At 37.8% G+C, this 24,676-nt stretch overlaps 1 pseudogene; it reads left to right on the top strand.

The window, feature by feature from the left end:
- The first annotated feature begins 1,052 nt into the window (after positions 1-1,052).
- Positions 1,053-3,149, top strand: LOC122477676 (annotated as a pseudogene).
- Positions 3,150-24,676: the final 21,527 nt, after the last annotated feature.

Below are 24,676 nucleotides of genomic sequence, written 5' to 3'. Positions count from 1 at the left end.
ACAAGTACCATGTGCGTTCATTACTGATAATAGCTCAACAAAAGTAATAAACGCTTTGAGATCTTCCTGTATGCCAAGGATGAACTAAGTGACTGCAACATTAGCTTGTTTATCCTTCCAGCAACTCTGAGGTAGATAATATACATACATATATATATATATATATATGTATGTATATATATATATGTATATATATATACATATATATATATTACATTTTTCAATTACTACTTTATATAGCCACCACAAATAAAATCCCAAAGGAGTCTTAAAATAAACCAAAAGCTTACTCTTCATTTTAATTCAAGAAATTGTTTATTTAGCACCTTCTATCTACTAATCAGTATGCCACATGCTTAGACAAAATGCCTTACTTCTGCATAAAAAAAGATATATTAATGCAGTCATGGACATCAAAGAAGCTGTTTGCCCTCAAGGTAAATACCAGTCTCCATGCCAGAAGACAGAAACCAAACTGTAAAATATCTCTCAAAAGGGACATTTTCAGGTTCTTAAACAAAAAACAAAAAAAAAAAAAAAAAAAAAAAAAGAATTGACAGCTAGTTACCAATGGAGCACTGTTATTTTGCCCTACTCTTTTCCTTTTCCTTCTTTTCCTTCTTGTTCCTTTCACTCGGGACTTGGTCCTATCTTTTCCATTTCAAATAATCCTCCATTCACTTCAAATTGGATTGGAGAGACATGCAATTGTTCAAACTTCTTCCTTGTTATTTACTAAGACATGCTCTTAAAACTCTTGTTTAATTTTAAAAGCCTGGCTAATTTCTTTCCGCGGGGGGAAGACAGAGAAAGAGGGAAGATAGAGATAGTAGCACAAGTCTCCGTGGCCTGGTGGCAGCCACCTGTCTGGAACCTGCAGGAAGCTGGGCTGTTAGGCTTCCCAGGCCTCTTCCACCTGCCTGACCCCCTCCCCACCTGCGCTGAGACAGGGAGGGAGGGTGCGACTGCCGGGGTCTCTGAAGGCCCAGTGCTGGGCTGCTGGTGTTTGGTGCCACAAAGTGTCTTTCTGGCATCTTCAGCGTGAGGACCCGATGGGGAGCCCACAGAAGCATCCCCACTCCCACCCTGACTGCATCTGGGAGATTCTCACTCTCAATGTTGGTTCCCATTCAGCCTCCAGCACCAGTTTCTGGCTCTGGCTGCTTCTGCTGGAAGAAATTGAAAAAGTCCTTTCAGGGGCGCTAGGTCTGCAATGGTTTAAGTGTTACAATTTGCTATATCTACTGAGGTGCCTTTTTACATCTGTGATCTGGACAGTTTTGCTTTTCATTTAAGTTCAGTCAAGTGATTCTGTTGCTTAAGAATGTGCCTATCAGTGGGGCGCCTGGGTGGCTCAGTTGGTTGAGTGGCTGACTTCGGCTTGGGTCATGATCTCACAGTTCGTGAGTTTGAGCTCTGCATGGGGCTCTGTGCTGACAAGAGCCTGGAGCCTGCTTTTGATTCTGTGTTTCCCTCTCTCTCTACCCCTCCCCTGCTCATGCTCTGTGTCTCTCTCAAAAATAAATAAACATTAAAAAAAAAAAAAGAAAGAAAAGAATGTGCCTATCAAGGGGTCTAGGCCCTGTGGATCATTTCCTAAAATATTCTATCCCTGTTTCACTCAAGCTCTAAGTCCAGTGTTAGAGTCATAGTTCAAAGCAGACAAAATTGTGATATAGTAATCATATTGAAGATCCAGAAAAAAACCAATGTGAAATTCTCTTCTAAACTGAATATGATTTTTAAAAATTTTTTAATGTTTATCTATTTTTGATAGAGAGAGAGTGACAGAGAGCGAGTGAGGGAAGGGGCAGAGAGAGATGGAGACACAGAATCTGAAGCAGGCTCCAGGCTCTGAGCTGTCAGCACAGAGTCCGATGCAGGGCTCGAATCCATGAACCGTGAGATCATGACCTGAGCCGAAGTCAGATGCTTAACCGACAGAGCCACCCAGGCGCCCCTAAATTGAATACGATTTTTAATGAAAGTGATCAGGAATTGAGAGACTTAAGCTATAAGATACATGCCTTTGATATGGTTTTTAATAATCACTCGGCTTCCAGTGGAGATTTGCCAGCCACAAGGAATGCAGCATGTAAAGAAAATCTTCACCTGACTGATGTGTTGGTCACTCGTGTTATTACTTGTCTCTACAGTGAAGCTGTGTTGATTTTGCTTAGGACAGGGCACAGTTACAGATGGCACACCAGCGTGTCATCGTCATGAAATTGCCTTAGTGGATGATGCTAGTGAGTTTGATGATTTGGAAGGAGATCTAGATAAATATCTCCAAAAACACCTTGTTGGTAAAATTAAAGTAGTAAGAAGTACAAAGGGTGAGGGAATGTTTTGAGGAAGAACAATTGGAGCAGCCTGTGTTACAGAAGCTCTGGTGAGGCTGGACAGCCGCTGTGAAGTGAATGTGATGTGGCTGCAGGCTTGGCTGGCTGTCATCAGGAGGACGGGCCGACCATGGCTTGCCCACCAACTGATATGATCGGTGCAGATGTGCTTGTCTATAGCTTGTTGTCCTCTGTGGTACAGGGAGGAGTCAGCTGGGAGCTATGCTTCAAATGAGATCTTGTGCCCCTTTCCGAACTATGAGGACCAGATGGAGGCAATGCACCAGTAAAGTCACCCGCAATGGCTGGAGGATTGTGTGTCATGAACAGAAACTATTTCAATGATTTGGACGATATGACAGTGGCATGTGTATCTGGGAAGGAAAAGATTTAGAAATATCACTTAGGATCTGAATGTGTAGTGGTAAGCTCTTCACCATCCCATGCTCTAGAGTAGGACATATTTTCTGAAAAAAGGCAGCCATGTGGATCTCATAAAGGTCAGGACACCATGACACATAACTCTTTGAGGCTAGTACATGTTTGGTTGAATGAATATAAGGAACATTATTTTTCCTCGAGACCTGATCTGAGAACCAAAAGCTATGGAAATTTTGGTGAGTATATTGAAATGAAGAAGAAATTAGGTTGTAAATCATGAAACATTATCCAAATAACATTTACCCAGAAATGCAGATATCTGCACAAGGACAATGTAGAAGTACGCACAATGAGTCTAAGAAAAATTGGTTAGGAAATTGTCACATCACCCAGAGGAAAACCACAGAAGACTTGAGGAGGGTCTGAACTAAGGAAGAACTTGATTGATTACCTTACATGTTACACATTGGAATTTTTTGTTTGGAAATTCTGATATAACTGCATTAAAAGCAAACAAAGGATTCTAGTTCCATCCATTGCTTCATATCCATTAGTGTTTTATTTGTCATGCACAAGAAAGTGTAGGAAAGCGTAGGTCTTCGAAGATAAATAAGATTAAGCCTATGTCCCCAAAGAACATACAGTATACTGCAGGAGATGAATAGATGCTAATGCTGCTATTCCTTTATTCGTTGGAAGTCAAGGTGAAGAAGGAGAGAATCTCAAGGACGACTCCCAAAGGATGGGAGGAAATGTGGGCTTCACCAATGAGTGCAGGATGAGGTGTAAGATCACACCTGGAGAGGAAGACAATAAACTAAAAGTATAAAAGACAAAATACAAATTCTGTTATGTATTAAAAACATGTTTTGTGAAGAAATGAATATACACAGAAGACTATTAGATCAACAGGTTTACGGCTATGGAAGCTATCAAAGCTGAAGATAAAGACTCCCATGTCATCTCAATCTAATGGGAAAAACATCTTACCACAGGATAGAATGAAATGAAAAGACATACTTTGAGTTGGCAATGTAATGAGGGATTGATATAGATTGTATTGTGTATAAGTTTGCAGAAATTACTTCACTTCTGGTTCCCAATTTGCTCTTCAGTAAAATTAGAAAAACAAAGCTAAGAATTTTCCCAAAACTGATATGTGTTCTAAACGAATTCCATCTTTTTCTTGGTGCCCGTCTGTCTCCATGAAACTTTGAGAATATTCTTGTAACAAACAATAATAGAATCCGCAAGGCTAACATAATTGTGGTTGTTTTTATGCCAACTTGCTATGGAATTGCTTACAGATAGATCATGTTATACTGGAAAAAGATCATCACTAAGCAATCTCAAAAGGTGTTTCCCCTCTCAGCTGGAAAAGCCATCTTATTTCCATTTTCCCTACAACTGGGTGACATTTGTGCTGTTGGAAATCCAAGGGACACCCCCATGAAAGTCCCCATCGGTCATGGCACTGAATCTACTCTGTGTTCCCATGACAATGTCTACCAAGTTTGGTTTTCTTAATAAGAGCTGCAGTCAGTTTCTAACATGTGGAACAGCATTAAGTTTTGATAATGTAATACTCTGCCTTACACGGAATAGGTGCTAATAATTTTTTTAATTCAAATTCATTTGTTTATGCTAAAATTTAAGGTTTATTTTGGCAGTGCTCAGCATGTGACACTGTGTTAAAGAGTGCCAAAGATCCTCCAGGTGTTGCTCACATAATTTCTGATTTGAACAACAAACACTCTATGATTGAGTAAGAACTTTGGTAAACATGAATAAGAAAAATGACAGGTTTTTAGCATCTTTTGATCAAACTAAAAAAAAAAGTAGCTTGGGTCACTGACTATACATGTGTATTATATTAACATGACTCTCATCTTCTAATTATATAATACCTTAGTATTTTAAGTCCTGGTTCCCAATTCAGAATAATGCATTTTTAGAGCATGGCAGTAGTTTATAACAAAAAGATGGGCCGAATCAAATTTGAGAATAAGGAAAGTGAAGTTGAATATAGGTGAAATTTTTTGAATGATATGGATGAACATCTCTGAATGAAATATTCAAGACTATGTAGAAAACTGCCTCTCCAGGGAAACAAGAAAATTCAATTTCATTGGAAAATTAAAATGAGAATCAAACGTCCCTAAAAGACACACATGTATGTACACACTCATATAGACACTTCTATTTGTGTTTAGCAAAAACAAGTAGAGCTAAAACAAGTAGATCTTTTGCATCTGTATATGTTTTTCTCCCTTTGTTTCCATAAATGCCTGTAATCATTGTCCTAGTCATTATATCTGAACATTATATATTTTTTCTTTTAAGCTCATCTACCTGATTTCCTTATCTCCTCCAAACCTAAAGTAAGTGTAGATGTTGTTTGTTTTCTAATAATTTATCATGTTGAGGAGCTGTACAAGTATAAATAACAGATTTAAAACCACAATTGACAGAGAGGGCACTCTACAATGACAGGATCTCGAGTTCAGAATTTTAAATAGTTCTAGAAAACTTGTTTCCTTTCTTTGTTTCCAATTAAATAGGATTATTTAAACAGATCTCCTCATCTTTGTTTTCAGTATTAGCACTAATTAAATTATATGGTGAGATAGCACATACTGGTTTTCTGTTATTCTAGTACATTCTTATAGGATCTCCATGTTAGATACATGAGAGGAGTTGATGTATTGAGGATGAAATAATTTGTACAACAATGGGGTCAAGATTGAAAATTTTGACTCTAAAACCCGATTCTCAACCACTACTCCCAAAACTTGCAGTTAATTCTTAAATGCTTCAAATACTAAACGTATACTTTAGATAAATAATGCGTAGTTTTCTCCAAAATGGTACTATACTTTCATAGAGATGCCCATAGGTATCAGAAAATTATGGTGGGTGTCAGTTAGCCTCAGGGTAATATTTTATGACAAGAAAAATAGAAAAGAAAAACAAATTACATTTGACATACCCAATACTTAGTACCAGTGAAGAACAATCTTTTACCACTCATGAAGACTCTCTTTGACCAGACTTTAGTCAGGCACCTCTGAGCTTTCTTCTTGATGAAGCCTCAAACTTGGCCCCATCCTTGTAAGGCCTGCATAGCCTGGTTCCAGCAAGAATTCTGCTAAGTCAGTTTAGAGACAAGTCCCCACTCTTGATACCTGATCGTCCTCAATATCTGATCAAAATTCCTGATGTCCCACCCCCAACCCCAAGTGATATCTGCTCACTCTGGTCTGCCCTCAGCAAGAATCCTGTCAGGTCAGATTAGCAAGAATGCCCCTGCCCTTGGATGTCTTTTTCTCAGTAATCTTTAATCCACCAACCACCATCCCCCACACCCAGGCACTTACCCTGCTCCTGGACTGTAAATCCTCGCTTGTCCTTATATTCAGAATCGAGTCAAGTTCTATAGTAATGTCTCTTTCCTCTTGTTATAATAGTTCCTGAATACAGTCTGTTTTTACTGCTTTAACTACTTTCAGGCTCTGTTTTTTTCTTTAACACTGTACACATGCTGAGCAGAGAAGCATGAGAAGAGGAATGCATTTTGAAGATAATGACAATTTTTAAAAACCCACGGTTTCTTCCGCCTATGTTTAAAGGACTCTTTGCAAGAAAGTTTTTCGAATATGATCATTTGGTTCAAATACTAGCATAAAAGTTGTGTTTATTTGCTTTGGCAATATTCCTAAACTCAAGGGAGGAATGTGATAGTTAACTTCTTCAAAATATCAACTTTGCCAGGCAGTGATGGACTGCATCTTTTAATCTACAAGGGGCCCTCTCCTACTGAAATATGACAGAATCAACCTGAAGCATGCTTTGGAGGTACTGCTTCTCACCAGCACTCTAGTACTTTGATTAGGATTTACTATGGCTAAAATAATACCCTCATCGTCTTGTTTACTAGCTTTTCTGAGAAGGAAGCAACTTTGGAGAAGAAAAAAAACCCGTTTGATCTGCAATCCCTTCTCCACAAGGGAAACCACTGTTATCAGTGATAATGTTCTTATGGAGTGAGATCACATTGTTCGAAACTGCATTTCAAGGAACAGTCATATAAGATTCTGAAACATTATCAAGTGAGCACTTTGAATACTGGAATAACAAAAGCAGAGTTTATCTTTCATTTGATAACAATTCTTTTGTGCTTCCTCTTGTGTACTAAGGAAATCATTGACTTCAACTGCAGTAAAACGATGTCAACCAAACCCCACTTAGCAGCCCGTCTTGGGTGGACATATTTCCACCAACAAAGTCGGCCCTTTTAAAAAGCTAAATGCATAACTTGTAACTCTGTAGTTTTTAAAGTCTTGTAATGTAGGATTCGACTCTAATTTCTGCAGGCCAAGGAAAGCCCCTTCCCCTCACTCCTACTATAATGCTCCTAAAATAAGTCCCATCGGGTTTTTCTCAATGACACGATTATGAAATGTATTCCACTGCCCCAGGTCCCACAACAGAAGCTTTCCCATTATTTTCTACAAGATCCAATAGAGCATTCTTGATTTCAATCAGGTCAGACACCCTGTCACAGTCCAGTCTTGACACATCAATGACAAGGCGTATCAGAGCAGTCAAAAGTTTACAACATGTAATAAAAACTGAACTAAAGTCAAGCATGCTCTCCTCTTGTAGGCCCAGGGAGACTCCAGGCAACTAGTGATTTGTAGGCTCCATTACATCCCAAATGTTCGATGTATCTAGCCCTTGGCAGGGTGTCAAGGACAAGAAATAATCAGTCTTTAGAGATCACTTTTGAAACGCTATGCCCTCTGCTTCCTTCAGGTGAATCATTCCTTCCGTGTTGTCAGGATCCACTGATGAAAGCTGACGACTTTCAATAGCCTGTGACAAGTGAGGTTTCCCCTTCTCCATATGTGGAGGAAATGGTACTGTGCAATCAGCTTTCACCGGGCGTGCTGTGAGTGATGAGCCACCCCACAACATCATCCTCATGAGCTCCTTTTCCAGAGTCGAAAGTAAAAAGCAGGACCCACATGATCTTGTACACAAGAGCAGAATGATCACCAGAGAAGCAGACAGGAGGGCATTTTAAAATTCCTTTACAGACATTTCATGTCTAGAAACCAAATTTTTGTCCTCATGTTAAATCTTTAGATTTAAAAGAAAGGACTTGCATCAGGTGTCTGAAAATGACATGGAAGTCAATGATGCAAATTGGTGGCAGTGCCCACAGAGCAACAACTATTGAATAGGTCTTCCGGTCTGAATATGCAGTCCAGCTAATACATGATAATACATCTGGGAAGAGAGGGGTTATTGATTGTCAAATAGCAACTTTTTTCCCCTCGTGAATGGCTTACATTGTTTTCACTCACTAGAATTCCAACTGTTTCAACCATAAACGGCAACAGTGTAAGTTTCTCCTACCAATGCCCTGTAGCCATCACATTTAGTGTGAAAGTACTAATTTTTAAAAACTGATGATCTATTTTCTAATTAATCCATCTTCTAGTTTCAGCTTGTCTCTTTACATGAAGTCCAGCTTCAGTTCATTTGCTGCAATTTGACATTAGAGACTATATAAAGCGATTAAGGAAAAAGAGAAATGTAAATAACACCCCATATTTTCTTTCTGGAGTAAACGTACAGAATGGTGAGCTGATAGAGGAGAAGAAAACAAGTATTCAAATATATCAGTTACAGAATTTGGCAGATGGTTCCTGGTTTTACTTTAATGTAATTGTGTTAATGTAAGAATAAGACACACTCAATGTATTTCCCAAGTATTCCAAATTTTTAGAAATTGCAGAGATGAGAACATATTGATTATGATACTTAATGAGTTCAATAATTTAGTCTCGAGTATATTCCCAATAATCATGAAAAACATACATGTATATAGTAGGCTTGTATAATCATACATAAAATTTTAATTAAAAATATAATTTACATTCTTACTAAAAAAACCTTAGTAAATAATTATGAAACATTGTAAATTGTAGCATAGTACTCTATTCTTCATGACAATTTAAAAAAAATTTTTTTTAATGTTTATTTATTTTTGAGACAGAGAGAGACAGAGCATGAATGGGGGAGGGTCAGAGAGAGAGGGAGACACAGAATGTGAAACAGGCTCCAGGCTCTGAGCAGTCAGCACAGAGCCCGAGGCGGGGCTCGAACTCATGGACGGTGAGATGGTGACCTGAGCCGAAGTCGGACGCTTAACTGACTGAGCCACCCAGGCGCCCCCATGACAATTTTTTAATTTTTTTTTTTTAAAGCATAAAGATCAGTTTGACAGGCAAAGAAACCCCAAATACTTTCTTTTGGCTAGTGAATCATCTTAAATTATTTTTAAGAATATAAAATATATCTTTTATTGTTAAATGCTCAATGTTCCTTTTGTTTAATGTTTCCTCGATGCCTTTTAATATTCCATTTCAAGTAAAGTAACATTGTGCCTTCATGTTACTAGTTGTTAGGATACATGAGAACTATAGTTGCAGAAATTTTGGTAGTGTATGCCATTCTTTTAAAAATCTTATACAACTATACAAACAAATATATGTATGTATATCAACATATATTTATATTTAAGTGTGTACTTTATATATATAGAGAGAGGTATAGATATGGTTATCTATACTACAAAGCTTTTCTGAAATCTGAAATGAGATTAGTCACCATATTTATGTTGATAAATGAAAGTTTTCAAGAAGTAAGTTCTCAAGTATTCTATCAAGCACTTTTAAAATGTCACCCATGCTTACTTATTGTCTAGTCCTAGTTTCTCATATTCTCTTTTTCCTATATTTTCCTCTTATTTAAAATCCACCCCCCAACACATACTGTGAATATCCCAATTCTCCACTGTTTGAAATATTTTTTTAAATCCTACAATTATATCCAGCTACCTGAAATTAAAAAAAAAAAAAAAACAAAAACTTACAATTACATCCTAAGCCAAAATACCCTCAAACAAATCAACATAGTCTAAGTAGACTATGTGGCAGATATCTCAATTTACAATCTATTACAACATGGAAAACAAATGGGTAATATTTCTTGAGTGTGTTTTAAAACTAATGTCTCTTTGAATTGAAACAACACATTGAATACATGTGTTATGTAAAATTCTTCCTCAAATCTACAAAAAACAGTTAAGAATTTATATATATATATATATACATATATATATATATACATATATATATTTATATTTATACACACACACACGTGGAATAGTTATATATAAACATGAAATAACCAACATGAAGTAAACAAGGAAAAGAGTGCAAAACACATGTTGAACACATGGCAAGCTGACAGGCAAGTGATACCTGACTTGGCAAAAAAGAAAAGGATTGGTATCTACAGGACTCCAGAGGAGAATCAACAAGAAGCAAACCTGGAAAATCTCAGGAATTTGAGAATCAGCTTGCTCTACACAAACGTCTTTAGAGGCAATCAGACCTCCAAACGCCTGAAGGACTTACAGGTAGGCAACTGCTTCCACCAGCAGTGAAGAAAAATGAGAGGTCATCCATTTGGAGAGTTAACTGGAGAGGCCCTGCACCTAGAGTTCAGGGCAAACGTGGGAGTAGAGGTGAGACTCAGTACTCAATACAACGAGTGGAAGTCAAGGTCACTATATTCACTTATAACCCAGTGTCCCAACCAAGAATATTGGAGAGTCCAGCAGAAAAGATCTATAGATCCCTGCATTTAGAAGAAGCCCCAACAGGTCTGCTAGGCCTCTGTGTTATCACTCTGTAATGAGGACTGGTATAAACAAAACTCACCTGTGCACAAAAGCTGACCATCACCTTTTCAGGACCTCACACTTAAGTATAAATGGCAGGTAATAATCAGCAGACACTTGAGGAAAGCCAATGATATGTAAGAAAGAGACAAACAAAATAAAACAAAAAGCAACGAGCATGTGGACAAAAATATATACAAGAAAGCGCAATTTGGAGGAAAGAGGGAGCATGTGGGGAGTAGTGGGAAAGTTCAAAATGTCTATCAAGCTAAGAGACATCATTGGGTCACTAGTCACAGAAGGCACTACAGGAAAAAAAAAATATAGACAACAGGAAAGACCTCCTGGAATTTATAAAATGAAGGGCAAAACTTGAAAAATAGCCACCACTTTCACCACCACCATACAATTAGAGAAAAATGGAAGCTGAACTTGAAGATAGATTTCAGAAAATCAGAAAAACAACAGCAAAGGTGAATTGGAAATATAGGAAGAAAAAAAGATTTAAGAAAATAATCAACCCACAAGTTTCAACATTCCAATAATACAGAAGTAAACAGGGAAAAAAAAATAGAAGGGAAACCATCAAAGAAATACTGTAAGAACATTTCCTTAAACTAAAGGATACAGTTTTTCATCACAAAAAGCATACTGCAGACCTGACAGAATGAACTGAGACCCACACAAAAACATATTTTTGAATTAAAATTCAGAATTGTAGGAGCAAAAATAAGACCAAAATCTTACAGAAAGGAAAAAAAAAAGATGTACATATTAAAGATCTAAAATGAGAGTAGCATACCATTTGTTAATAGTATTGCAACTAGAAAGCATTGAAACAATAGCCTCCTTAATTATGAGGAAAAATGACTTTCAATCCAGAATTCTACATCAAAACAAACTGTCATTTAAGTGGGAGACACATAATATTTCAAAAAAGTTTCAAAAATGTTTCAAAAGACCAGCCAACTCCCTTTCTAAGACAACCAAGAAGACCCTAATATCTCCCTCAGCAACACTAAAATTTAGACAAACTTCTTCATTACTCTAGGTGCCTGACCTTCTTCTTCTTTTTTTCTTTTTTTAATGTTTATTTATTTTTGAGAAAGATAGAGACAGAGTGTGAGCAGGGGAGGGCAGAGAGAGAGACACACACAGAATCTAAAGCAGGTTCCAGACTCTGAATGGTCAGCACAGAGCCCAACACAGGGCTGGAACTCACAAACCTCAAGATCATGACCTGAGCCAAAGTAGGAACTCCTAACAGTCTAATCCACCCAGGAGCCCTCTGACCTCCTTTTCTTAAAGCATTAGCTTTAGAAAACTTGTAATTGTAAATTAGTTCTCTGCTTCTTTGAGATGTAAATCATCTCAAAAGACTCTGGGTAGTTTTACAATCCAGGCGTATCTTTCTCTGGAACCCTGGAACCATCTCTTTGACATTTGATCACTGTTTCCCTGACAGAGTAGGATTCTACCTTAAGCAGGCACCTTCCTCCAAGTTGTAAAACTACTTTCTGTCATAAAGATATTTTTCTTTAGATAAAGCCTGTTAGCAAACACAGATGGTCAACAATTCCCTCCAAGCCACCAGTTAAAAACTTTCTAGCCTTTTCTTTCACTGGAGTTGAGCTCAAAGTTTTGGTCTCACTCTGTTATTACAGTCACTTTGAATTAGGCCTTCCTTGCTTGTTTAAATTGTTGGGTGCAATTTTTGCTTTGACACAGGTATAGGTTGTGTTCTCAAAGAACGTATAAGAGATGGCAGCCAATGTAGAATATATAACAGGAAAGAGACAAATAGAATCTCCAAGCTGAGGATGAAAAGAAATATCAACAAGGGCTGTCAGAGTTTGAGATTATCAGCATACACTGGGAGAGAAAGATGGACAGTTTGAGAAAGGCAAAAGTACACAAATGGAACTTGTAAATTACTTGATGAGTTTTACCATCCCAAGAGGAAATGCACCTTTCTATCGGAGATTTGGTGCTGACATAGTGCCAGGGTACATAGAAAATTCAGCCAAAGAACTTCCAGGTAATTATAACCTCCAGTGAAATTTAAAAAGTTGGATAAGGGAAGGGGGGGGGGGTTGTTTCTGCTCTGAAAAATATCCACATAGTCAACATCTTAAAAATCCTAAATAAGAGTTGATGTAATCAATATTGTGATAAAATTATGGCAGGAGGAAGGAGAGTGGGAAATGTACTTTTGAGGGGTGGGTGCAGGAGATTTAAATCCTCATCTGCCATTTTTAGGAGAAAAAAGTTAATATCTAAACCTTAAATAAACAAATAGCAGAAGTCTTGATTCAAACAGGTGAAGTATTTGTCAAGAAACTTGGGAAAGGAATAGTAAGTCTAGAAATTAATTGCATTTCCTGGTAAGTCTGAATGTATTACCTGACTTTTTAAATGTCAAATATGTAAATCTGAAATATAATAAAAGCAGAGTTTACAAGATGTAAAAAAAAAGCATATGCTTGCTGAAAATAAAATGAGGAGGGTCGCCTGCATGACTCATTTTCTTAAGCATCTGACTTCAACTCAGGTCACGATCTCAGGGCTTGTGGGTTCACACTCTGTGTCAGGCTCTATGCTGACAGCTCAGAACCTAGAGCTCGTTCAGGTTCTGTGTCTCCCTCTTTCTATGCCCCTTCCCCGCTCATGCTCTGTCTCTCTCTGTCTCTCAAAAATAAATAAACATTAAAAAAATTATAATAAATTAAAATAAAATGAAGAAAAAGGAAAACATTAACAAAGTGAAGGATAGAAAAAGGGAAAGGAAGAAAAATTTAAAAGAGAAAGGTAAAGGAAATGAACAGTAAAAACTAACAAAGAAAAGCTGTATTTTATATACTGCAACTTTTCACGTGCTGTTGTTTCTAAATGAACACGTGAACCATCACTGCCCTTGACCAATAGTGTATTAGCAAACAGCGATCAGGACCACAATGGACTGCACTCATTTGCTGAATCACAAACTAAACCTAAACTACTTAGTGTTTTGTGGTTCACAACCTCTTTCTACTACAGTTCTGATAAAATATATTAGGAAATGATTACGAGGTCTTCAATACTGAACAGCAGTGTTCTACGTGACAACTTTTTCTTTTGTCCCAAATGAGCTCTTTCACCATCCTCCACCCATTAACCACTCCTGCCACCCTCATTCTCAGCAACTAGCCTTACCTCTTACCTTATAGAGAAACTGGACACTATCAGTTCCCATCTCTCTTCCTCATGCAAATCCCACACCTTCAAATATATCCCAGTTTTCACCTCTGTATTTCCTTCCTTCACAGGATACATTTAAAAACTCGAATCTGTGGCTTGCTTCCATGTCGTCGGTGATCTCTGTAAAGTTCCTGAAGTAGTGAGTACCAAGGCCAGTCCAGCTCTACCGACTGTATAAAACCTGCGAGTGGCCAGGAATATGTGACAAAACATCTCAAGCCCAGCTGTTAGAAAAGCTATTATGAAGATTTATACATATATTTCTATTATTTAAGCTTCTTTCCATGTTGCAAATTTTTTCCAGCCCTCACAGTCCAGGATCATCATCCTTCACCTCCACTATTAAGTGATGCTGCTGAAGAGAAAAATGGGACAGCTTTTGATGTTGCACATGGAGATATAATCTTCTTGAGGGTGCCTGCCATCTTTCATATACACAGTCACTGAGCAAAGCCTGGCTGTGTCTTAGTTCACGAATCATCTAGGTATCAAGGATGCCTCATTGGCTCATAATTATCCTTTACAACAAACCTGTTTTCTGAATGGATCTCACTCAGCTTTGTTTTTAATCTGTCCATCTTTATTGGTTCTTTTCTTTTAATGTACATATGTGTTCAAGTTTCTCCCCAAATAAAACATAGTATTTCTACACCTCCTTCTAGGAATATTCTCCTCTCCAGTAAGTCCTGTATATTTTACTTCATTAATATCACTTTAATCTCTGCTCCCAACCAAGTTCTTATCCCTACTATCCTTTCCCACTAGTTTCCACTAATCGTTAGCACTAATCTGATTGTTTCCTTGATCAGTATTTCCCCCTCCAACTGTTTCACAAATATCTCTCCTTTGAGCATCAGACCCACATATTCAATAGCTCATTAGATATATTCACTTATATATCCCAAAGACACCTTAACTCAGTATGTCCAAACCTAAGATCAGCTCTCCCTCATACACCTGCTCATTCTTCTCTTTGTTCTAAATCAGTGAATGTCACTGCACGTAGTGGTCCAAGCAGATGTCTGATCACCCTGGACGGCATTCTCTTCCTTACTATCTACACTTTAACAGTCATCAAATTGTAAAAATTCATTTATTTCATAAATGTCTCTCAAAACTACCCACACCTTTCCATCCTCACTGGCACCTTCCCTATTTAGTGATTACTTTCTATCTGGACTTCTAAAATAACCTCATGGCTGGTATTTCTGCCATCAGATTTGCCCCTCTTCTGCCCATTCTCTTGTGGAGAATATAATGCACTTGTAGTGATTTTTATAAACTTCAAGTATGATTCTGTTTTTCTTGCTTAAGACCATGTGATGACTGCCCTGACATCCTTAACTTATAAGCACCAAACACCTTTATTAAATAGTCCCTGTTTTGTTCCCTAGCTTAGTCTCCTCACCTCACACTTCAGTATTTCATCTTATAAAAAAAGATTCTTGGGGTGCCTGGGTGGCTCAGTCGGTTAAGCGTCCAAGTCTTGATCTCGGCTCAGGTCATCATCTCATGGTTATGAGATCAAGCCCCACGTCAGATTCCACACTGAGTGTGGAGCCTGCTTGAGAATCTAGCTCTCTCCTTCTCTCAAAATAAATAAATAAGCAAGCATTTAAAAACTCTTCTGTTATTCAAAAGCAAATTCTTCTCCCTCTCTTCTGGATATTTATATATCTTGCTTCATGTTGCTTGAAATATTCCCTCCCAATGCCAACCATTCTCTTCAACTTTCCTCAGGTTTGAGTAAGATGCTCTCTTAGAATCCCAGGGCTGACCTAACAAAATACTGCAAATGGATGGCTTAAGACAACAGAAATTTATTTGCTCACAATTCTAGAGCCTAGAGTCCAAAATCAAGGTGTCGGCAGGGCCAGGGTCCCTCTGAAGACGTCCCATGCCTCTCTCCTAACTTCTGGTGGTTGCCTATGGTCTTAGATGATCCAGGTCTTGTAGCTGTGTCATTCTAGTCCTTGTCTCTGTCCCCCACATGCTCTTCTTCCCCCAGAGTGTGTCTGTGTTTCCACACGGCCATATGCAGAGGCACCAGTCATTTACTTTAGGGTCTATTGTAACCCAGTATGACCTCATCTTAACTAATTACATTTATAAAGACCCAATTTCCAGATCAGGACACAACACAAGGTTACAGCTGAGCGTGAATTTGGAGGGAACCATATTCAACTATTACAGATTCCCTATTAACAACTTCCTATTGCAACTTGGCCACTCTTAGCATACCACGTAAATGATTATGTTAAAAACTATTGATTTGTCTTTTCCCCAGTTGCACAGAGACAGAAAATATTTTATCTTCATAACCTCATGCAAAATCTGATAGAGAGAAGAGGCTCAGTACATATTTGGAAAAAAAAAGAGAAAACAAATGAAGAAGGATTAAAAGAAGAGCTCTTCTTAAAATTCTCACAGTTTTCCCATGGTTTTCAAGATAACTCTTCTAAACTAAACCAGAATGTCCGAGAAAGGACTCTGTTAAAATTTAAAATATTCATTCCTTTTTCTGCTCCAGTCCTTCAAAGCAAGGACAAAAACAAAAAGAAACAAAATTTTAAATAAGCTACCATCTTCTGAAGGTGTGGCATGCTGCGCGTTAACTTTCTTGTTTTGGAGTTTTTGTTGTTGTTGCTGTTGTTGCTTTTGGTATTTTCCCTGCATCGTGCTTCTTGCTAAATCCGACTTAACTTTTAAAATTCAGTTCATTTAATTTTATCTTGGAAGGAACATCCAGTTCTCCCCCAATCCCATTCTTCCTTTAGGGCAGGTGCATTTTGGTATACTTCTATAACTGATAGTAACAGCTCTCCTGTCCACGTCCCTACCTCTCCATCGGTCCCTGTACCATCCGGCTATGTGTCATTGCAAGCCCCTGCAAGCGCTGGCCTGGCTGAAATGCCACAGAGCTGAAGTCCTTGAGAAACACTAACCAAGGACAAATACTAGCACCTTAGGCATGCTATACCATCTCTCAGTGTCCCAGTTGACCCAAACAGCGCCCTGCTTTTTTGATACTAGCTGTTGGTCTTTTCTCCCTTCTCTGTTTCACTTGCTCCCTGACCTACTGGTGTTTCTTAGGATCATTAACCAAATAAGCTACTATCAGTCCAGTCTCCTCTCAGGAATTGTCTGTGGCTAGAACCTGTACAAGAGATTTTCTGCTACTCTTCTAATACCACTTCTAATATGCTGTAATCTATTTCCTTGTCTTCTCCTGCTACTACTATGTAATATCCCAGTGGTATACATAGTACTTTATTTCTCCTTGTCTAGGGGAATGCTTGTGGTATGGTAGGAACCAATAAACGTCTCTGGTTCTTTTCTTCTTCTGACACATGAATACTTTCATGATTTCATTATTATGGAACAAAATTGAATGGGAAGGTAGAGACATTAAGGCAAGGCGTTTGTTATTAATAATATGTAACTTGTAACTTTACATTAAAATATCATTTTTTAATGTTTGTTTATTTATTTATTTATTTATTTATTTATTTATTTATTTATTTATTTATTTTTGAGAGAGAGAGAGAGACAGACAGAAAAAGACAGAGACAGAGTATAAGCAGGGAAGGGGCAGAAAGAGAGGGAGACACAGAATCCAAAGCAGGCTCCAGGTTCTGAACTGTCAGTGCAGAGCCCAATGCAGGGCCCAAAATCAAGAATAGTGAGATCGTTATCTGAGCCAACGTCAGCTGCTTAACCGACTGAGTCACTCAGGCGCCCCCCCAAAATATAATCATTTTTATAAGCAAAACACATTAAGCACAGCTTTTAAAATGTAGGAATTTTTTTAAGTTTATTTATTTTGAGAGAGCAGGGTAGGGACAGAGAGAGAGAGAGAGAGAGAGAGAATCCCAAGCAGGTTCTGTGCCTCCAGCATGGAGCCAGATGTAGGGCTTGAGCCCACAAACCATGAGATGGTGACCTGAGCCAAAATCAAGAGTCAGACGCTTAACTGACTGAGCCACCCAGAAGCCCCTAAAATATAGGAAGTTTTAAACATATTCTCCATTTCTCTTCAGTTCTGCAAGCGGTTGTCACTTGTACTGAATTTTTTTTCTTGTTTCATTTTTTAAGCTTACATTAAACTATTGAAAATGCTCTTCAAATGTGTTTTCATGTCTATGACTAAATAATTTATTACTTGATCAACTACTCATAATTGACATAACAATCCTATCACAGATTCTAAGCTTGAAATAATGTCAAAGGCACTCTTCAAAGTTACCGGTTTTACAAAAGTACAGTCATGCACACAGATGGACCCATTTAATACTGATGGAGTTCATACCGTTGTTTTGACAAGAAAACATATAGCTTGTGTTTAGCTTACTTGTTTTCTGAACATTCAAAATGCAGCCTGTACAGATTTTTTTATTTAAACCATAAACCACATCTTGTTTTTTTTTATTTCTTTGATGTTTACTCCTTCATGGCTTTCTACTTTTATTACTGAACTGCCTTCCCCTACTACAGTAGCTAGCACTGCATATCAAAAGTGTGCATTGTCCTAAGATCAGATTTACCTGGTTTTATACACAATGTGATACAAAGCCTTGTGTTTTGTTCCCACCCCCCGCCCCCACCCCCCGCCCCATTGTCTTCTGTTTTCTCACTATGTCTACTGCTGTGAGGACGTGTGAGGCTCACAGCCTGATTCAGTCAGTCTTAGCAACAGGAAGCAACATATTCAGGTTTGCATTGTGGGCATATGTACCTAAATGTCCTACCTGAAATATTCTAATGTACCTGCTGCTAAAATTAGAGCATGCTTTTGAAGAGAAACATTGTTCTCTAGTGGAAATTAAAAAAAAAAAACAACTAGAAAATGAAAAACATTGCTTTACTCTCTAGTTTATTAAAACATTGAAAGATTCCTTTTGAAAAATTTGCTCTAGGGGTGCCTGGGTGGCTCAGTTGATTAAGCGGCTGACTTCGGCTCAGGTCATGATCTTACGGTTCATGAGTTCGAGCCCCACATCAGGCTCTGTGCTGACGGCTCAGAGCCTGGAGTCTGCTTTGGATTCTGTCTCCTTCTTTCTCTGCCCCTCCCCTGCTCACACTCTGTCTGTCTCTCTCAAAAAAATGAATAAACATTTAAAAAATTATTTTTTTCCTCTAAATTTGCATTTTGAAAGACATTTGAAAAGTTTTCCACACTACACTATCTCTTGTGGAAAGTGAGACAAAAATACAAAAGATTTAAATTTTGGCAAATGTTTGAATCTGCACCTATTATTAGCTTACTGCTTCTCCAATTACAGGAAAACATAAATAAAAGGAAGTATCTATATTTATTCTCATGTTATATATATTGGAAATAATCAGTAACTACCAATAACCACCAGACAGTATGATATATTTTCATATTGCAAAAATAATGAAGAACTTTTATGTATAGCTATATTTATTTATAGCTAAAATTAATGGATAATTTTCTATGATAATTTGCTTTTGCCAATAAGACAAATATTCTAATGTTATTATATGAACTTCTATGTAGTTGATCATCTCTGCCTGTTTCTTGTCCATAGAATTTGGAGAGGTCGGGGGTGCCTGGGTGGCTCAGTCTGCTGGGAGTCAGACTTGGGCTCAGGTCATTATCTCACGGTTTGTGAGTTTGAGCCCCGCGTCTGGCTCTGTGCTGACAGCTTGGAGCCTGGAGCCTGCTTCAGATTCCGTGTCTCCTTCTCTCTCTGCCCCTCCCCGACTTGTGCTCTGTCTCTCTCTGTCTCTCAAAAAGAAATAAATGTAAAAAAAATAAAAATAATAATTTGGGGAGGTCAGCCTTTATTTTAACTATCAAAAAAACTCACAATGATATTAAGTCCAAGTTTTGTTGTCTGTACAATTCTTTCAAAAAGTTAACTGTTTTCTTATCTGTTGGAGTGCTATGAGTCTCATGTGTCAATAGACAACACCAATTCTTCTGAAACCATGTCTCTTCCCCTGGATTTAATTTGAACAAATGTAAGCGTATTGGGCTTCCATGGGGAGAATGCTGTTTTTCTCTTTTCTTTAGGCTATATTTTTTCCAAATGAAAGAATTTGTGGGGAAAATATATCCATTAAGAGTTTTGTAAATGGGTGTGATAACTACACCCTGATATTGATCCTTAAGCCTGAGTTTTAGTTGGCCTTTTTTATTCAACCTCTTTGTCAGTTGTGCATATAATAAGTAAAGATGAGTATTGGTTAAACTTGCAACCCAGAAAGCCATTTGACTCTTTCTTTACATTCTGCTTGCAAAATAGCTAGGTCTTTTCTGAGCTTATGTCTCTTGTATTTTCCTGGCAAGTGCAACCAAGAAGACAACATGCTACTACCATTGATTTTCACCTCTTCATGTAAAGATACAGCTTAGTAGGTTCAATACCTCCCTTGTAAATTATCACATATGATACTTTTTCTAAATATTTAATCATTGCATAATATGCAATGATTACAATTAAGATTCCTCTAAAAATTTCCTTGCCACCAAATAACTGGCTTCAAAGCTAGTGACACATATTTTAGGTTGACTGTTAAGGAAGCACTTCCGATCAAGTACTAATTTTTTAATCAGTCATTGTACCCAGGTATTCTGTGGGAAAAAAACAAAAAACTTGAAAAGCTTAGTGTTTTATAACAATTATGTCTATGTATTGTACATGAGATCTGTTACATCATATGTCACTACAGAGGCTCTTTTCTGGGCTGATGGAGGTTCCGTTTTAATACATTGGCAGAGTCAGGAGAAAAGTAAGAGAGTATGGCAGACAAAATGTTAGCACTTAAACCCAAAATACATGAAACACTTCTCATATTTTGTTGGCCAAAGTAGGGAATATGGGGTGCTGGGTTAAATAGTGTCCCCTTCTCCCCTCCCCCCCATGCCCATCTGCAACATCAGAATGTGACTTTATTTGAAAATGGACTTTTTGTAGGTATAATACTGGATTAAGGTAGGCCCTAAATCCCACGACTGATGTCCTTATAAAGGCCATTTCTGTGACAATACACAGAAATACAGGGAATGATGCTGTATGAAGATGGAAGCAGAGGTTAGAGTGATGTATTTATAAGCCAAGGAACACCATGGACTGCTGCTGGCAACTACCAGAAGCTAAGAGAAAGGCACAGAACAGTTTCTCCTTTGGAAATTCCAGAAAGAACTAAACTTGCCAACTTCTCGGTTTTGGACTTCTGGCTTTCTGGACTGTAAGAGAATAAATTTCTGTGGTTTGAAGTCACCCAGTATGTGGCAATTTGTTACGGCAGCCCCAGGAAACTAATGCACATGGGATGCTTGAATTTAAAAGTGCAGATGCAGGGGCACCTGCGTGGCTTAGTCATTAAGTGTCTGACTCTCGAATTTAGCTCAGGTCTTGATCTCATGGTTATTGGATGGAACCCTGGGTCGGGCTCCACGCTGTTTATGATTCTCCCTCTCCCTCTGGCCCTCCCCTACACTTCCTCTCTCGCTCTCTCTCTCTCTCTCAAATTTAAAAAAACAATGCTGATGCAAGTCCCCTTGTAGATGGGTCACTGGATATAACAAGGTCTAAACAAAGATTGTTTGCATATGAATAGGGCTACAATGGCAGGATTTTTAAAACAAGTTTCCCACTTGGGGCATAAATGTTGAGGTCCTGGTCATGATTCTTCTTGGTCCCTTATTTCTGAGAAAATAATTAGGCCAGGTTGATCCAAAGTGATGGTCTACCAGACACAACAAATGTAGTTCACACAATCCCAGAGACATTTAGGAAAAGACAATATTTCCATTTTTAGAAGTTTTTTTTTCTTTTTTATATATCTAAACAAAGAATTCTGAAAGTAAATAAACTTACTTCTAACCTTTTGTTCCATGTCATTGTGTCAGTTGTGTTATTAGGAAGTAAGACATGTAGCCTCTAAATTATCTGTGATACTGATTCAGAATTATGCTCATTTTTTAATATCTGCTCCTTTCAAAATATGAGGGTTTATTTTGTTTAAAAAAACATAATTAAGAGGACAGTGGAGACCCCAAACCTTAGAGATAGAGAAATCAGTTCAGATAAAATGTTAGCAGAGTTTAAATAAAAAACCAGTCTCAAACTGTAATCCTGCCTGTTAGTAGGTCAGAAACTAACTTAGGGGGAAAAGATTCTTATGAACATCATTTCTCTGGAACAGCTTCTCCAAAACAGCAAACACAGTATCATAAAATATCCATATTTAAGTTTGGAAAATAGTGTGTTAGGAAAGTACTCTATTTATCCTTCCATTTCTTATTAGCTAGGATTGATATTATTTAACACAATGGAAGCAGTGCTTAGCAAACGCGATTGTGGAATATAAAATTTTCCATTAGTGTCAGTACTTAGTACACAACCCAGTACAGTACATCAGTCACCATAATTCCAAGTGGCCCATTCTGTCATATAGATCTCGACACCAGAAAATGAACAAGAAAGACTTCAGTGAGACCACAAAGAAGGTTTCTTTTTTAACTTGTCTACAGATGGGAGTAAAAGAAAGGTGCACTGAGTCATGGTTTAGAAGATGAGGCTGTACAAGGAGGACAGGAAGGGTATTACACACTGGGTAAACAGTATTTTATTAGGAGGGAAAAAAGCTTCGACAAAAAATGTTTGACTTGGATACTGGGAAATGTTTTTAAAATACTAATCAGAATGGGGAAGGTAAGTAGAGGCAAATAAAGTAGAGGCAAATAAAGTTTATTCAAAACCTGTGCACTAGGTTCCACCAAATGTTATCTTTGTGAAAAGACGAAAACAGGAAGAGAGTCTTAGGACATAGGCATAGAAAAATCATAACGTCAAGAATGGGAATCACGTAGAAATGGAAGACAGAACTAAGAAGCAGGACTGAAAGAAACAGGGAAACACATTCCAGAGTGATGATGCTCTCTCCACTACTGTCCACTCTGTAGACAGGCTGGGATATCCATGTCAGCATGGCTGTTGGCTTTCGTTCTCATTGGCCTGCATTACTCTTGGTGACACCTGCTCTCCCTTTAGCTTGTGTTCCAAGAGAAGATGCTCAGCTGGCTGGGCTTGATTAGGCTAAATTTTAGTTAACAGAAGAAGATTTGGGGAAATTTTTTGTAAGATATTTTGGGGAGGGAAGGAGAAATCAAATGGCCTGAATAAATGGATAATGACAACATTTTAAAAAGCCATCTTGTATTCAAAGCATTTCTGGAAATATTGCTCCCATAACTCTTTAAGAAACAGAAAAATGCACTGCTAATTACATTGTATACTTAAAATTATGTTTTCTTTCTTATTAATATTAATATGACTTAATTTTAACAGTCATGAGAGTTTTTGTTTACATAAAATATAAATGTTCTCAAAACATTTAATCTCTGAATATATATTTATATGTGTATTTGATATTTGTACCAATATACAGATAAGTGTAGTAATCCTTAAACTATCTGAAATGCATTCATGAAACAACCTACTCATGAATCAAAAGACTTAGAATCAAGATATAGTTAAATAAAGCTTGTAAATTAAATCATATTCATGTTTTGGGGAAAGCATTGTCTGCAGGGTGAAGAACAACTTAAAAGATAAGAGGAGAGTAAAATTGAATAAAGGTGTCTGGGTGCAGAGATTTTTGCTGAAATCCAGGTAAGAGATAATGATGTCTTGAACTAGAGTGATGGATGGAGAGAATGGAGAATCCTATTTCCAGAATATCAAAGTTGAAACCAGGAAACCTGGTAATTGAAGACAGAAGGAGAAATAGGAGTCAAATATTGTGTTTGGGTTTCTGTTTAGGTAGTTCAATTTATGTAATTTTTATAGCAACATAAGAAGGTGATAGAAAATAAGGAACAAAATTGGTGAGTTTTGTGTGGAACAAGGGGTCATGTGGAAAATGAATTAGTGTGTAGATAATAACTCAAACTCAGCAGTCAGTAGATAATAACTGGGTAAACTATGCAGAAAGAGAAGACAGGAAAAAACCTTATGTTGAACCTGATGTTAATCAGCAATTACAGGTGTTGGAGGTTATCCAGAGGACATGACCTCAGGTCCACCTGTGAGCTGGATCCTGCAATCAGAGACTTCTTATCTTCTCCCCGATCTTTAGACTGTATGGTCTTTTTGGCCTTCCCCATGCTGAATGCTGCCCCAAGGACACAGCCTTGAGATGGTGCTATTGAGACTGTCTGGACAGTATATGTGGTTGAAACCAGTGAAGGTCCTTTTAAGATTCTGGTGGGTGGGGCAGATGGCTAATGGTCTACTGCTGTGGAAGACAAGCCTCATTTGTGAATTCCCTTGCTTATAAAACCTGCCACCCACGAGTCTGGAGTGGTCTGCCTCTCTTTGGTTTCTCCCTGCTATCTGTGTTTAGGGGCTAGTTTATGAGCCAACAACAAGATAGGCAGAAATGAGAGATCTCTCAAAGAAATCTGTGAAGAAATGGAAATATCATATCACAGAAACCAAAGGCAAAAACACTTGAGGAAGTAGAAATGGATCAACAACACCAAATGCTTCCACATGTTTGAGTAAGGTAAGGACACTCAATGTTCAATGAGTTTTGTAACCAAGGGATACCATCATCTTCCACATAAAATTTAACTGAGGTGACAAGGAAAGAATCTAGACTACAGTGGGTTGTAGAGGAAACAGGAAGCCAGGAAGTGGAGGAATCAATTGAAACAAATGTCTTCAATAAAATTTGTCTATGAGAGGAAGTAGCTGGCAGTTGTATGAGAATAAATGTTCAAGGAATGTGTTTGGGGTTTTTCAAGAAGACGAGGCTCAAACAGAGTAAGTGCTAACAAGAGATTATAACACAGGAGAGTGTGGATATGAGAAACAATATGGGGGAACTAGAAGTCCCCAAGAAAATGGGAGGAAAAGAAAAACAGAGCTCACTGGAGAATTGACCAAAGGAATTTCACCTGTTTCTCTGTTACTCTTGCTTG

This window comes from Prionailurus bengalensis, chromosome A1, assembly GCF_016509475.1.
Source record: "Prionailurus bengalensis isolate Pbe53 chromosome A1, Fcat_Pben_1.1_paternal_pri, whole genome shotgun sequence".
NCBI classification, from domain to species: domain Eukaryota; kingdom Metazoa; phylum Chordata; class Mammalia; order Carnivora; family Felidae; genus Prionailurus; species Prionailurus bengalensis.
The sequence above is the reverse complement of the archived record's forward strand: the minus strand, read 5'-3'. Positions and strand labels throughout refer to the sequence as shown.